At 38.6% G+C, this 14,731-nt stretch overlaps 1 protein-coding gene across 4 annotated transcripts in view; it reads left to right on the forward strand.

The window, feature by feature from the left end:
- CYRIA (CYFIP related Rac1 interactor A) overlaps window positions 1-14,731 on the forward strand; it is a 56,472-nt gene that overhangs the window by 17,804 nt on the left and 23,937 nt on the right. The window lies entirely within an intron of this gene.

Genomic DNA, 14,731 nt, shown 5'->3' on the forward strand with positions numbered 1-14,731 from the left:
GTGCTAATAGTTCATTTGTCCTAAATGTCTGTGTTCCCTGAGAGAAACCACACCAGCCACTCTGTATGGTCAATATATGTACAGGACTTAATTTTGTGATCATGTATATAATTGTTCTATTTGCTCATTGCCATCTAGAGGGGTAGGTGGGTGCTGTCTGCCCCTTCTCTTGCATCAACACCTTCACTCAGCAGGATGTGGTGGTTTAGGGAATTTGCTGCTGAAAATCTGCAGGATTGCAGAGGCTTCCTGGAGCATTACTTGTCTGTCAGTTTAGACCCCTGCATCAGCTCACTGCAGATTGACACAAGTATTGGTATCAACACAAGGGAATCAGTGCCAGTACCTGCAGCAACAAATTGTTCTATTGGCTTTAAACTTCTTATTTCTCTCTGCTCCAGGAGAAGGTTTGATACATGAGAAGAACTAGGAAGGGGTTGTGAGCAGCTGAAGACTCCAATAGCTAAGGGGGAAGCAGAGGATGATAGGGATGAACTAGAAGGTTTTGGTCTGTAGATGTAATTAAAAGAAAATTTGTCACTGAAAACAAACTATTTCTTAGTGAAATGCTAGAGGTTGTGCCAGTCTGGCTTGTGTTTTCTACAAAGATTATAGGGACCAGAAGCATCTCTGTCACAGTTCACATGTAGCTGAGTTGTGGTCAGTACTGTGCTGGGGCTGCAGGGCTGAGAGTCACAGAGATAAGTTCTGGTTGTGATCCAGACAGTGCTGTTTGCCAGGCCTTCCTGGATTCCTGGGAAGCATGAAGCAGACAGGACATTTGACCTGGAGTGCTTGCAGCATGTAACACCTAAAATCCGAAAGGCAGTAGTACCTTCATGGTACTGTGGGTAGTAAGGCTGTGCAAGACAGTAGCTTTGATCCGGTGGTTTATTGGAGAGATAGAAGCCATTGAGCATTGGAAGGATTTTTTAAGTTAACCCTACTTCAGTAACAGTGAATGCTGTCATTAATTCAGCTTGCTGTGTGTGAGAGGCATCCAACAAGTGGTGCTGTGGGCAAAAGATCACAAAAACTTCCATTTGTTGCAGGTGAAAACAAGCCCAACACGGGAGCAGCCTGACTGGGTTTCTATCAAAGACGGTTCACAGTACCCAGGTGAAGTCAGGGCAGTCTATCAAAATAAAGGTGTTTGCTAATCATGAGGAGGTTTGTTCAAAAGAAACAAGGCCACCTGCAGAGGTGGAAGGTGTAGAGATTCGTTGCTGTAAGGTCGCAAATGATGTGGAACCAGCACAGCTGAAAGACAGCGATGTTCCTGTTTCATTTCACTGGATGGGTGAACAAACCCAGGTCCAAGGGAGGAGATGGATGGGAGGGGTGGAAGGAGAGACTTAAGATGAAAGGCTGAAATCAGAGCTTTGACAATTTCTGCAGGGTAGAAAATAGTTCTCTGTGTTTTAAACTACTGATGTGAACCTGTAGGGACTCTATACACAACCACCAAAGCCATTTTGCATATTTTATTTTTAGGTTTTACTTACTCCATTAAAAGAGCTTCCAACCTTTTATTTTGTTATAGTCATATGGGAGTTGAAATAGGAATTAGTAACATAACATACCTGTGACATTTTATAGTAGCATTTCAACTAAAATTAATGGCCCAGGATGATCCTTCGGAGCCAGAGAGGAGAGAATCACAAAAATGGGTTTTCAGCATGGACTTACCCAGTCCCCTGGCTGGGACTGAGATGAGTCTTAGAGACAGGACAAGTAGAGTAAAAAGGAAAAATAAAGATAAAATAGTAGGAGTGGAGATGAAAACTCTTGATATGACAGAAGAAAGAGGAAATGAGAAACAAAAAAAGAGTGAAATGAGGAAATAAGGATTGTTAAATTATGGACTATTTCATATTTATTCTGTAGAAAGTTAATACTACTATAGCATGGTTCAGTGTTTTTATTAAGTTCATTGGTAGAAAATAATAAACTGGCAGGAATTAGACCTGATAAGAAAATGAATTAGTATAATTTTTTACCTGATATATTTTTGAAGTCCTAACTGTTGGCTGTTAGAGACCTTTTACAGTTAAAACTTTTTTTCAGAATTAAACCCTTAAACATGACTTTACTGAAATCTTAAAGATTGATTTTTTTTCAGACTGACCAAATACAAGCTGCAGAAGCATATGAAGATTATTTTTTTGTGTGTGTAAAAGGAAAGGTTCTGAAAATCAAATCTTAATATAAAAATGACAAGCTAGTAACAAATTCTAAATACTAATGCAGCAGAAACAACCTTTTGTGCTCTTAGGTGTGAGCTGTTTAAGCTGTGCTGGGAACTTTACATGATAAGGGTTTCATTTCTGTCAGTGCAAAAAGGAAAATTGAATCTTGTAGGCTGTTCTTAAATTGGCCAGTATCCCTTGCAACTTTTGAAAACTGTGACATGAATTACTGCTTTAGTTCTCCAGAGTCTGAATATCTTTATCAGAATAAATAATAGTATAACTGTTTTCAGAAGTGTTTTGTGTATATACATGTATATGGTGATCTATTACTGTTGTTTTTTTAAATGACTTTGGGAGCAGGAGAATATGGGGTAGGAAGAGACTAAACTAGTTTTCATTTTCAATTTCCTATTTTCTAAGAATACATTGGAAATTTTCTTAATTAAATAATATCATAATAGACAGTTGGAAGATGAACTATGATGATTATATTCAGATCTTCACATGGTAAGTATGTTCTTAAAATAGTAACTACTTAACAAGAATTAGGCATAATTTTCCACCAAAAGTAGTGTGAACTGTTTAAGATGAAGTTAGCAATGCAGGGAAAAGCAAGATCAAACATTTAACCTAATCCAGACAATTAAGCTGGATGTCTGAAGTAGGTTTCACTAACTGCTTAGAGATTGATGTTGAATGCCAGAATTAATATCTAAAGCTGAATCTCTGGAGTGAATTTGTACTTCACACACAAATGTGTTTACCTTAGGCCATGATGACTTACTGACATCCCAGGTATCTTGATAAAATGAGAAGCACTGTGGTCGTAGAATTTCAGAATGCATTTCAGACATTTTTTTAGAAAGTAATTAAAAGTTTATAAACAAGATGATAACGTTTCACACCTGTTGCTGTGCAGTTTTTGAGACTGTTTTTATCTCACAGAATATCTTGTACAGGCGTGTTCTGTAAAGTTATGAGGAGTACCACGTAATGAAGTTTTTAACACAGACCTCTACTTAATTCATTGCCAGGTATTATAAATGTGTTTCAGGGAGAACTGTGAAGAAAAGTACTGTGATAATTGTAGGGGTTGCCTTGTATTGTTGGCCAGATGTGTTTTCCCAAGAACTGGGCATGCTCTCAATCTGGAATTCAGCTTTATGCCAGATTTTGGTCTATAGTGCTAGACTGTGACTCAGAGCCTAAAATTAAAAAGCTTTTTCTGACATCCTCAAACAAGGATGGTTTTCCAGCAGGTGTTAATGATGAAGTGTCTGCTAATTTGCAGACAACTCAATGAAACTTGAAGTTTTTGAAATGGTATAATTTTTCAAAAGTATCAAAAGACAAAAAGTCAGTGACTTTTTCTGAAACAAAGGCTCTAATTTTTCACCCACAGGGAAAAAAATAAGGCCTTGTATTATCTCTTTTTTATTAAAAAAGTCTTTCAAATATATTTTTCTTCCATTAAAAAAAATTGCAAGCCCTTTTTTTGCAATGTTCACCTTCATTAACACAACTTGCTGACTTCCTTCCTCAGCTGCAGTTCTTCCTACACTCAGAGGTCAGAAAAGAGCAAGAGCAACAAGCCTCACATCTGGCTGTGTCCCTTTCCAACTGGAACAAAGAAACGAGTTTTTAATCGTTTTTTTTGAGTTAATTGTAAACAATTTGGTTTTGGAGTCGCTGACTTGCAGCAAATGTTTGTCGTAGGCGGATGTAGGGAAAAAGGACTATGTCCTAATGCAATTCCTCTGTGGCCAGCAAGGAGAAAAAAATCACTTAAAAAAAAAAGGAATGTCTTACTCCTTGTAGCACTGAAGTATGCTGAGAATTTTGAGTGCATATATAGGATATTTCACAAGCTTAAAATATATGTTTTGATGAGGCACAGAGACAGAAGTACTTGCTCATTTAATTTTTCTGTAATCTTGTAATCAGTAATACTGATTTTTCCACCCCCTTTATTTTCATGAGCTGTTTATGTATAAACAAACTGACAGTGATAAAAGACTAGGGACAAACAACAGGAATAGGGGAAAACTATTTTAAAATTAGAGTTCTGATCTAATACTTTCCTCTGGTATTTATATTGTCCCCTGAAGGCATTTTTTCCAGTAAACAATTGTCAGAACCCTATATTTACAGTCATTTACCCTTAATTAATATTTTGAAAACAAATCCTTCAATAATAAGTGAAGTGTAGTAGTTTTGTTACATTTCCAGTTGTCTTTTGTATTTTATGCTCTCTAGAATCAGGTAGCATCAGTATGTCTAAATTATTAGAATTAATTTTCATTTTAAGTGTTTTATGTAAAGGAAACATTTGGTGTGACTTCTATACTTTTACACTTCACAACAGGCTTGTTGATTTACAGCACTACTGAAACCCCAACTACTTTCAAAATACATTGCTGTAGTTTTGTGTGTCTTAATTTGAACTCACATTGCTCCCATATTTTGGTTGCTTTGTTTAATAGGTTTGTCATGATGGTTTTATTTCTAATCTGACCATCCTGCTAAGTATTTGCAAGTGTCTTGATCTGAAAAGTAAATTGATAATGCTGTTTGGAATTATGCCAAAGCTTACTACAAAATTTAATAAAATGGATCATTCAAAGGAAATGTTTTCCATCAATTTATTTGTAGGAGAAGTGTTCTGTATTAGTATTATTTTTTGTCAAAATTAGGTGTTTGGGTTGCTAATGCCACTTAGTGGATATCTGCCATAACTGCAGCCTGTTCCAAAGCCAAATCAGGTGCCACACAGCTCTCTTGATCTGTATACTGGAGTTTTCCTCCTGCCTAGAATGTGTCGACTATAGCATGTTGTCAAGAAACCTAATTATCAGGTGCATTTTAAGAAGTTTATTGTACCTAGTTCAGATTTTTGATAAAATTTATTAAAATGTAGGAACTATTTATCACAGAATTTTGTACTTATAGGAAAATAAGGATTTTATTTGCATATTTAATTTGCATTGAAACATCAAACAACAATCTTGGTCACTTTGCACTGATTCGTTAGGTTAATTAAATACTAATTGATAGTAAGGTGATAGTTTTGGTGGTTTAGGCAATGCTTTGCTTTAGCTCTTTTTGTCGGTGACTGGGCAGACACTGACCTGGAACAAGCTAATAGTTTAAGAACTGAATCAAAGAAAGCAGTGAGTGCCTTTTGCTTGATGTATCCAAAATGGGAGTGGGATAGGCCCTGCTGTAAATGGACTTTTTCAGATTCAAATAGCTGGTGAGAGCAGGTGCTGATAGTGCCAAGGCTGGGTGTTTGATCCCCACATGGGCCCATTCACTTCAGGGTTAGATTCAATGATCCTCATGGGTCTCTTCCAACTCCGAATATTCCTTGATTCTGTAATTCTCCTTTGGAAGATCAGAAAGGTCAGCTAGACACCAAATGTCTGTTCTACCATTTTCATTGAAAGTTAGCATTTCCCGAATATATCTATTTATATTTTCCCGAATATATCTCTATTTTTTAATAGAGATTATTTTTTGCTAAGTAGTTTGGATAGTAGTATTAATAATTTGGTGTATTTGATGTATTTATCAAATGCATTTTATATATATATATATTATTTTTTAATACATATTAATTTTTTCTAATATTAGCATTTCAAAAAAATCTATACAAAAGGAATGTCATGCTTTTTGCAACTTAAAGGCTTCTTTTTATGGAAGAGATTTGCGCTTTTGAAATGTGTATTGATTTAGGTTTTTCAATTTTTTTTTAGCCCGTGAACTCTGTTCTTTGAACTTTTTTTTACTTCAATAAGTTTCCATTATTTTCCATCAACCCTGATAATCTTCAATCACTCTGTATTTTCTACCTCATCTCTCAGGCTTTTCTGAAGTTTTCATTTATGCTGTTATTATTAGTAAATCAGTTGAATAATTTGCAGCTAAAATCTTAATTGGCTCAGAGGAAAATAACCCAAAATTTAGTTTCCAGATATGTTTTAGTGCTGTATTACAGGCTGGTTAAATTAATGAGGAAGATTGAAAGACAATATCAAAGACTTTTGATGATGTGAATAACAATATGTTTTAGAAACTTTCTTCTCTTCAATTGGTTTACAGTGAAATTAGGAATAATTGCAGGATTTTATCTGCCTTCTGCCATCGTCCAGAGAACTCATATCGTCTTATGTCATGAGCTAAGAGCAACGTGAGCTGTAGGACTCTTTGTAATGCAGCTAAAGTCACCCAGTCATTCCTTCTCCCCATAGATGGCTTTCAGTCACCAAACAGAAAGCTTTGGTTAAGTCAAAGTGTTTAATATTTTGGCTTTGTTACAGTTATAATAATTTAAGTTTTTCAACAAATTTTTAAAATATTTTTACATTTCCTATTTAAATAGTTGTTTATAATTTGAAATTTTCTCAAAAATTAATGGATGGTGCCTTTTCAAGGATGTATTTGGTCTTGATGTGACTTCTGTCACCTCTAAGTGTGATGGCGAGGTAGATACAAGTGAAAATGAAACAAGGTTACGCAAAAGTAAAATTTTAAATTTCTCTCTAAACCTAAATATAGTGTATTTTGTATAGTTCCTAGTTCTAGAAGGCATGATTTGCCTTTGAAATTGGATTCAGCAAAGGCAGTAAGAAAGTCTTGGATGTGACTGCTTCCTTCCATTTTTGGTAGCAGGTAACTGGCATTTTAAAATTAGAGATCTTACCCTGTCTATCTCTTTTAGTCAGACTACAAAGCCATTTTTTCATTCTCGACTGCTAGGCTGCTTCTTGAATTCAAAAGAAACTATGTTAATCCATACTTCTTGAAAAAGAGTAAATAAGACGAGTGTTTCTGTACAGATTGGAGTGGTGCCAGAGCTGATGTGGCACATGGCAGATGCTTGGTGGGGATGCCCTGCCGAGGACCCTCACCAGCCTCGGGATCTCACTGTGCTAATGAGCAGCCCCCATGTGCTCTTCCTTTGAGTGGAAATGACACTTCTGATGATTGCAGATGCAGTCACAGTTACTTTCAAGCTAAATTCTGAGTTTCTTCAGGAGGAATGTGAAAGCAATATGATTTGGTTTCTAATATTGGTATTATGTGGTTATTACGATGTATTCTGGATTAGTTTGGGTTTTGTTGAAGCTGTAAGAGTAGAGGAGAAGGCCGTGCACTGGAGCTGGAGCCCACGCAGAACTGCTGGCTGATGGTGAACAGGGAGGTTGTTGCTCTTGGGCTGATTTCAACTGGTGTGAGGGCTCCACGGCCTTTATTTAGATGGGAAGGTGAGCTATGGAGGCGGTCAGGGAACCGGTGCACCTCATTTGTAAGGGAAGGCTGAGGGAACTGGGGCTGTTTAACCTGGAGAGAAGTGAGAGTAGACCCAAGCAATGTGTGTACAAGGCAGGGTGTCAAGAGGATGGAGCAGGCTCTGCTCGATGGTGCCCAGCAGTGGGACAAGGGACAATGGGCAGAAACTGATGCACGGGAAGTTCCACCCGAACGTGAGGAAGAGCTTCCCTGTGCAGGAGCAGATTGCCCTGAGGGGCTGTGGATCTTCCGGGGAGGGGATGGATCTCCCTGAGGGGCTGTGGATCTCCCGGAGAGAGGCGATGGATCGCCCGGAGGGGTTGTGGGTCGTCTGGGGAAGCTGTGAATCGCTCGGAGGGGCTGTGGATTGCCCCGAGGGGTTGTGGATAGCCCGGAGGGACTGTGGATCGCTCGGAGGGGTTGTGGATCGCCCGGAGGGGCTGTGGATCTCCCGGGGAGGGGATGGATCGCCCTGAGGGGCTGTGGATCGGCTGGGGAAGCTGTGGATCGCCCGGAGGGGCTGCGGATCGCTCGGAGGGGTTGTGGATCGCCCGGAGGGGCTGTGGATCTCCCGGGGAGGGGATGGATCGCCCTGAGGGGCTGTGGATCGGCTGGGGAAGCTGTGGATAGCCCGGAGGGGCTGCGGATCGCCCAGAAGGGCGGTGGATTATGTCCCTCGCTGGAGCTGTTCCAAAGCCTGGGGCGGTGCGGTGGCGGCTGTTCGGCAGCAGGGGGTGCTCCCACGCTTCCCGTCCGGGCGCTCGGCTTTCCATGGATAATGGCAATGGATAATGGCTCATGAATAAGGAGCCTCCCGGGCCTGTGCGCCGCCCAGGGCGGGTCTGGGACCGGCCGCTGTCCGCGCTGGTCAGCAGGACATACAGACAGACAGACAGACATACATACATACATACAGGAAAGGGTATAAAGTCACTACCGTGCATCAGTTTTATTGTCTTTATAAAAAGTTATTGTGCAAATTTCATTACTATACTAGGAATGGCTTCCAGGAGTGATTGGAATTAATTACTGCAGAGCCTGCCAGGGTCAGTACAGGCTTTCAATTTTCATTTGCACTTACAAGAAATCTAATTTTTAATTAAAAGGATGGTTTTAATTCTGCACCATCCATAGTAATCCTTCCCTGTTTGTCATTTTAGGCGAATGATAGGATTGTTAATATACCCAAAAAAGTTGCAGTGGTTTAAGCAGCTCTTACTGAGTTGGCAAACAAGGCTTGTTTGCTAATCAGTGTAAGTAAAACACATTATTTGAAAATAGATTTACTAGGGAATGTGCTTCTTAAAGTATTAGGCACAATGCAAAATTAAGAATCTCTTTGTGTTTGCATCATTAAGAGGGCTAATGTGCTTGTCTGTTAACACAATTTTCAAGGCAGGCTTTTTTGCAGAAAAATACCCATTCTGCCCTGTATGCCTTAATGAATTGAGTCTTTTATTGGAAAGTATGTACACTAACAAAATAATATCAGCAGGATTAAAAAAAAAAATATACGGAATTAATTAAGAAAAAAGGAGTTTTATTGAAATGTATACTTTCCAGTAACTCCTGCATACTTACAGGTTAGACTAGAGTTTTGGAAAAAACCTTTCAGTGTTCGGTATTCAGCGTCCTCATCCCTTAACTTGACTATGAGAGCAGTCATTGAAAAATTCCACAGTTTAGCAACTTTCTGATCTAACTTATGTTTAATTTATAGTCGAGTATAATGATTAAATTTTTCCTCAGTCTTTCTGCTTACCAGTCTGTCTACATTTATGGGATTGACTTCATTTTATCATTGAGTGGAATAATTTACATTTGTATTTATGGAATGTCTTCTGGAAAGTATCTCCAGTTTATTAAAATATTTTGAATTATGATCCCATTTTCCAGAATATTTTAATTCTCTTCTAACTTAGTGCATATTTTAAAAAGTGCCTGTTGCTAATTAAAAGTATTGAACAAAACCAAATCTATACAACAGATACTGTTTAAAAATACCATCATCTTTTTATTTTTCTTTTTTTTTTTTTCTTTTTTTTTTTTTTTTTGCCAGTAAACTGCTGACAGCTACTTTTTCACATTTTCAGTGTTCTGGAAAATTTATGGTAGTAAATAACATTTTCTCTTTCTTTATCTCTAGTGCTTTGCCAAAGCTCCCTTTATATATTTCTTCAATTCCACCCTATGCTTATACAGGTGTATTGGTTTCTGAGCCTCCATTTTGCCTCTCTTGTCCATCAGAATAACTTGTTGGGTATTTTCTTTTCTGCAAAGTTTCCTTCACTCCCTTATCCCTTAAATCAACTTTCCAAGAGACCTGTCCTTCCAGGTACCTGAGATTACTGAAACTGCTTTTGTGAAATCAGTTTAATTTACTGTTTTCTCCTTGTTTAGTAACCTCCTCTCTTTCTAATTTCTCCTGTTACCATCCTTATATTCAGTTAATTCTCCCCATAACTACCAGAAAAGTCAATAATAGCCTCTAGAAGGGGCATTTATTACTCCAGAAACCTGTAGAGATATATGATTAATTAATCCTGAAGCTTCTTGCCCCATTCTGTTACTCATATGCCTCCACACTTCAACAGAACCTTCTTAAATACTTCCCTGGGTTAAGTGGTGTCTCAGTTTGATGTTTTAGGGTGTTACCTGTTGTTTCTTGTTTTATTTTCCTCACCTCACTCAGATGCACATTGAAGTTTTCCTTTACCTTTTTCTGAAATTTTAAATACATTTTAAAAGTATACATTATCCTCCAGTTTATTTACAGTAGGTTTTGATTTTTTATTTGTCTAGTGGAATTCTTGCTATTTCCATCAGCAGCCTTGTAACAGCCTTGTAATAGGTCAGCAAGTTTTCTTATTTTTGTAATGGGATGTTAAATAAGACTACTATGACAAATTTTTAAACTAAAAGCAGCAAATTCATCGCAAGATCCACATTTCATCTTTAGTGCCTCAAATCTTGAGCTATTGGTAAATATTGCCAGCCATAGCTGTCTTAATTCCACTAATATCAATATCTTTGATTGAATTGTCTGTTTAGGTTAGAAGTTAAAGGTGTTCTTTAACTTCTCTCCCCTTTCCTAGGAAACCATACTTGTAAAGACTGTTTCTGATCCATCTTATAGATTATTACCTTCCCATAAATACCCTACCCATAAATACAAAATGGCAAAAAGCATTATATCCTACATACTGACACATTCAGAGCAGTTCACTAGGAAATATGCGCTGAGAAATCCAGTCCCTGTAGGATTTATGTTTGACTTACTGAGATTAGATGTGCTGTTTTGGCATTTATGTATTAAAAGGAGAAATAAAATAGAAAAAGAAGAAAGCTAGCATGCTGAACTTACTCCTGTTATCAACTGGTACAAGAAATAACTGGAAAATAAAATCACTCTGAGGAAAGTTTTTACAAGAGTTGCCCAGAGAACTAGAATATGATGGTTTTCATTTTGTTTTTCAGACACTTGCCCTGGATTTTCTTTCCATATAATAAAAATACTCTCTGTGCCATAGTCAGAAGACTGAATGATCAGCAGTAATGTACAGCCAGAAAGGACCAGGAACATTTTTTTTTCTGTTTTTGATTTTTCACCCTGCAGTCCTGTTTCTGATTCTTATCTGATCTAGTGTAGATTTTTCACACATTATAGTCACAAATATTGAAACCAGATACCTTCTCAAATGTTCAAATCATTACATTTCCAAAACTGTGTTCTAAGATGGCTTACTTCTTTTCTCACTATGAATTTGCTGAGAGATAAGGACAAGAAAACTTTTGAGAGGAAGATGATGGTGTGGATCTCTTACAAGATTTTGGAGGAACTGAATCAAACTCCACTTGGAACAAAATACATTTGTATTCAGTTTTACTCTGAAGGAAGAAACACTCAAACTAGCCAAACCTGTCCTGTATCTTTTAAAGGTGTCTCCCTGCTGTGAAAATTGATAGAGGCTCCATTTGTTGTGTACGGAGGAATTGTGTCCCTGGTTTGTGTAAAGCATCTGTATAGGCAATGCCATATTCAGACTAGGTTACTCTAGTTGCTCTGTGCTCAGGGAGAGGGATCAAAGTGCAACAGTGCTTTCTTAAATTCAAATATAATTTTACTTTAATTACTTAATTGGATTCCATTCTACATTTTTGGTAGTGTTTTTTTGTCTGGTTTGTGTTTTGTTTTTTGTTATGACCAGATATCAAAATCCAGATATTTTGGTTGCCTGGTTTTCTTTCTTTCATGATGGCTGCTCTGACATTATATACTTTGAAAATATAAAGGAGTTCTGTTCAGAGTAAATTCAGGTGTGAGGGTTGGCATGTAGAAAATTCCCCCTGCTGGATAAGTTTTAAGTTCATCTAAGGTAATTTTTTTCTTTTTTTACCTTTTAATTTCAGAGAAACCACAAGCCAAGCTCTGTAATCCTTGGGGCTACAAATACTAATGTTGGCCAGCTCTTTAAACATTTTATGATTACTGAAAAACATATTTGTCATTACAACCCATTTATTAATTTTCTTTGACTTGCATCACCTTCTTTGTAGGTTTTAATTGTGTCCTGCAATCAGCATATCAGTTAACAGCAAAAACTCTTGGCTGGAAGTGTTCCTTAACTAGGATTTTTAATAAAATGATTGTTCAAAGAGGGAATGATTCTTTTATCTTGAGTTGCTTTCACCTTGTGCAACTTTCTTCTCTTATTTTACTTTTCACTTCTCTATTGCTGTTTTCTGACTTTGGGTTTTGTTGGGGTTTCTTTTTGTCTGTTTATACTTCACGTGCTGAAGGAGTGTGTGGCACTGATTTTTCTTTGCTTTTGTATAGGTTTTCACTTTTGGTGCACTTTATGTTATTTATCTTATGAAAACCTTATAAATACAGTGTTCAGAGGCCAGCATTGGGGATAATTCCTTTTTCCTGGAAAATTAATATAGCTTGCTTTCTGAAAAGAATTTGGTTATGTTTTTGTCTGTGTCTTTCTAGAGAGTACTGTACATTATCTAGTGTCTATGGGGGTTTGTGCAATTATCACTTCAACATAAATCTATGACTATTTTTACTTTTTGTTTAGTATTACAATACATTTTTAAACTTATTTCTAGAATAAAGTCCATAGAGAAATAATACCATTTTTGAAAACTAACTGAATTTACAAAACTGAGACTATTAAATGTCACTTGTTATATTTTTCTTCATTGATGCAACTGCAGTTTATATGATTTAAACACTTAGCAGTAAAACAACTGAAAATAGTAATAATACTATATCCATGCAAATATTCTCAACTATAAGAAAACTGAAGAGATTGTTAAAAAGAAACCTACTCTGGAATTGATGGGAAGAAATAGTAGAAACATAGAATCATTTAGGTTGGAAAAGATCTCCAAGTTCATCGAGTCCATCTCTTGACCTGATCCTGCCAGATCCGTGTCCCTAAACACAACATCTACAAGTCTTTAACCACTTCCCAAGATGGTAACTCACCCACTTCCCCTGGCAGCTTGTGCCAGTGTTCGACAGCCCTCTCAGAGAGGAAATTTTTCCTAGTATCCAATCTAAACCTCCCTGGTGCAACTTGAGGCCATTTCCACTTGTCTTACTGCTCATTAGCACTTCCCTGTGGCCCTGCTGGCCACTCTATTGCTGATTCAGGCCAGGTGCCACTGGCCTTCTTGACCACCTGGACACTCCTGCCTCACCTTCAGCTGCAGTTGATCAGCACCCCCAGCTCCTTTTGCTCTTGGCCACTTTCCAGCCACTCTTGCCCAGCCTGTAGCACTGCAGGGGTTGTTGTGACCCAAGAGCAGCACCCAGCACTTGGCCTTGTTGACCCTCACACAACTGGCCTCAGCATCAGCCTGTCCAGATCCCTCTGCAGAGCCTTCCTGCCCTCCAGCAGGTCAGCACTCCTGCCCAACTTGGTGTCATCTGTGAACTGAATGAGAGTGGAATTGATCACAGAATCGTTTAGGTTGGAAAAGAGCTCCGAGATTATTGAGTCCAACCTTTGATTGTATACCATCATTCCAACTAGAGCGTGGCACTAAGTTCCATGTCCAGTTGTTTCTTGAACACTTCTGGGGTGGTGACTCCACCACCTCCCTGGCCAGTCTGTTCCTGTGTTTAACCACTCTTACCATGAATAAGTCCTTCCTGGTGTCCAACCTGAGTGCAGCTTGAGACCATGTCCTCTCATTCTATTGCCAGTTGCCTGGGAGAAGATTGACCCCACCTGGCGACAGCCTCCCTTCAGGTGGTTGTAGAGAGCGAGAAGATCTCCCCTGAGCCTCCTTTTCTCCAGGACAAACACCCCAGGCTCTCTCAGCTGCTCCTCATCAGACTTGTGCCCCAGACCCTGCCCCAGGTCCATTGCCCTTCTCTGGACACGCTCCAGCCCCTCAATGCCTTTCTTGTAGTGAGTGGCTCAGAACTGGACACTGCACTTGAGGTGTGGCCTCACAACTACAACTCACCTTGTCCAAATCACTGGTGAATGTATTCACTGGGACTGGCCCCAGTACTGAACCCTGGGGAACACCACTGGTGTCCAGTCAGTTTGGATCTAACTCCATTCACCATCACACTTTCTAACACTGTGCACCTGTCCAAGCCATGAGCAGCCAATTTCCCCAAGATAATTTTTTGGATCTTGCACGTCTTCTGTTTCCTTACAAGTATTTCAACAAACTGTATGAGTGAGTATCTCAGTGATTTGGAATCATGCTTTTGATCTGAGAGATCTTGAGTTTGTTCAGATGCTGGTATCTTTTTGAAACTACAATTAACTATTCAATTAACCTATAGTAAGGTCAGTTCCAGTGCGTTAATGATGCTGATGTGCTTGGTACATTTCCCTCAGACTGTGGACTGGATGCCTCCTGTCTCTACCCACTTAGGTGTGCCACTAGAAGTTATCATTCTGAATCATCCATTGCCACTTCTGAGCTTGGGAGCCTCTGTTTCTGCTGAAACTCCCAGTGGAGCTGCTCGTGAAAACACAGCCCTGCTTTCGTTAGAATGATCTAAATGAGGTTAAGCAGTAGGTATTTGCTGATCCAGCTCATTTTGACAAAAGCCTTTCAGACCATGTTTATGTGAGCAGACAGATTTAGGAAATATTATCTGGCAAAGGAGCACTGATGAGCTGCAAGGACTTGAGCTGGTGAATGTGTCCTTTTTCACTAACACAAGGTTTTGTCTCTCTGTTACATCTTCAGTGTACTACAGTGCTGCT

The sequence above is a fragment of the Poecile atricapillus genome, chromosome 3 (genome assembly GCF_030490865.1).
Source record: "Poecile atricapillus isolate bPoeAtr1 chromosome 3, bPoeAtr1.hap1, whole genome shotgun sequence".
Taxonomy (NCBI): Eukaryota; Metazoa; Chordata; class Aves; order Passeriformes; family Paridae; genus Poecile; species Poecile atricapillus.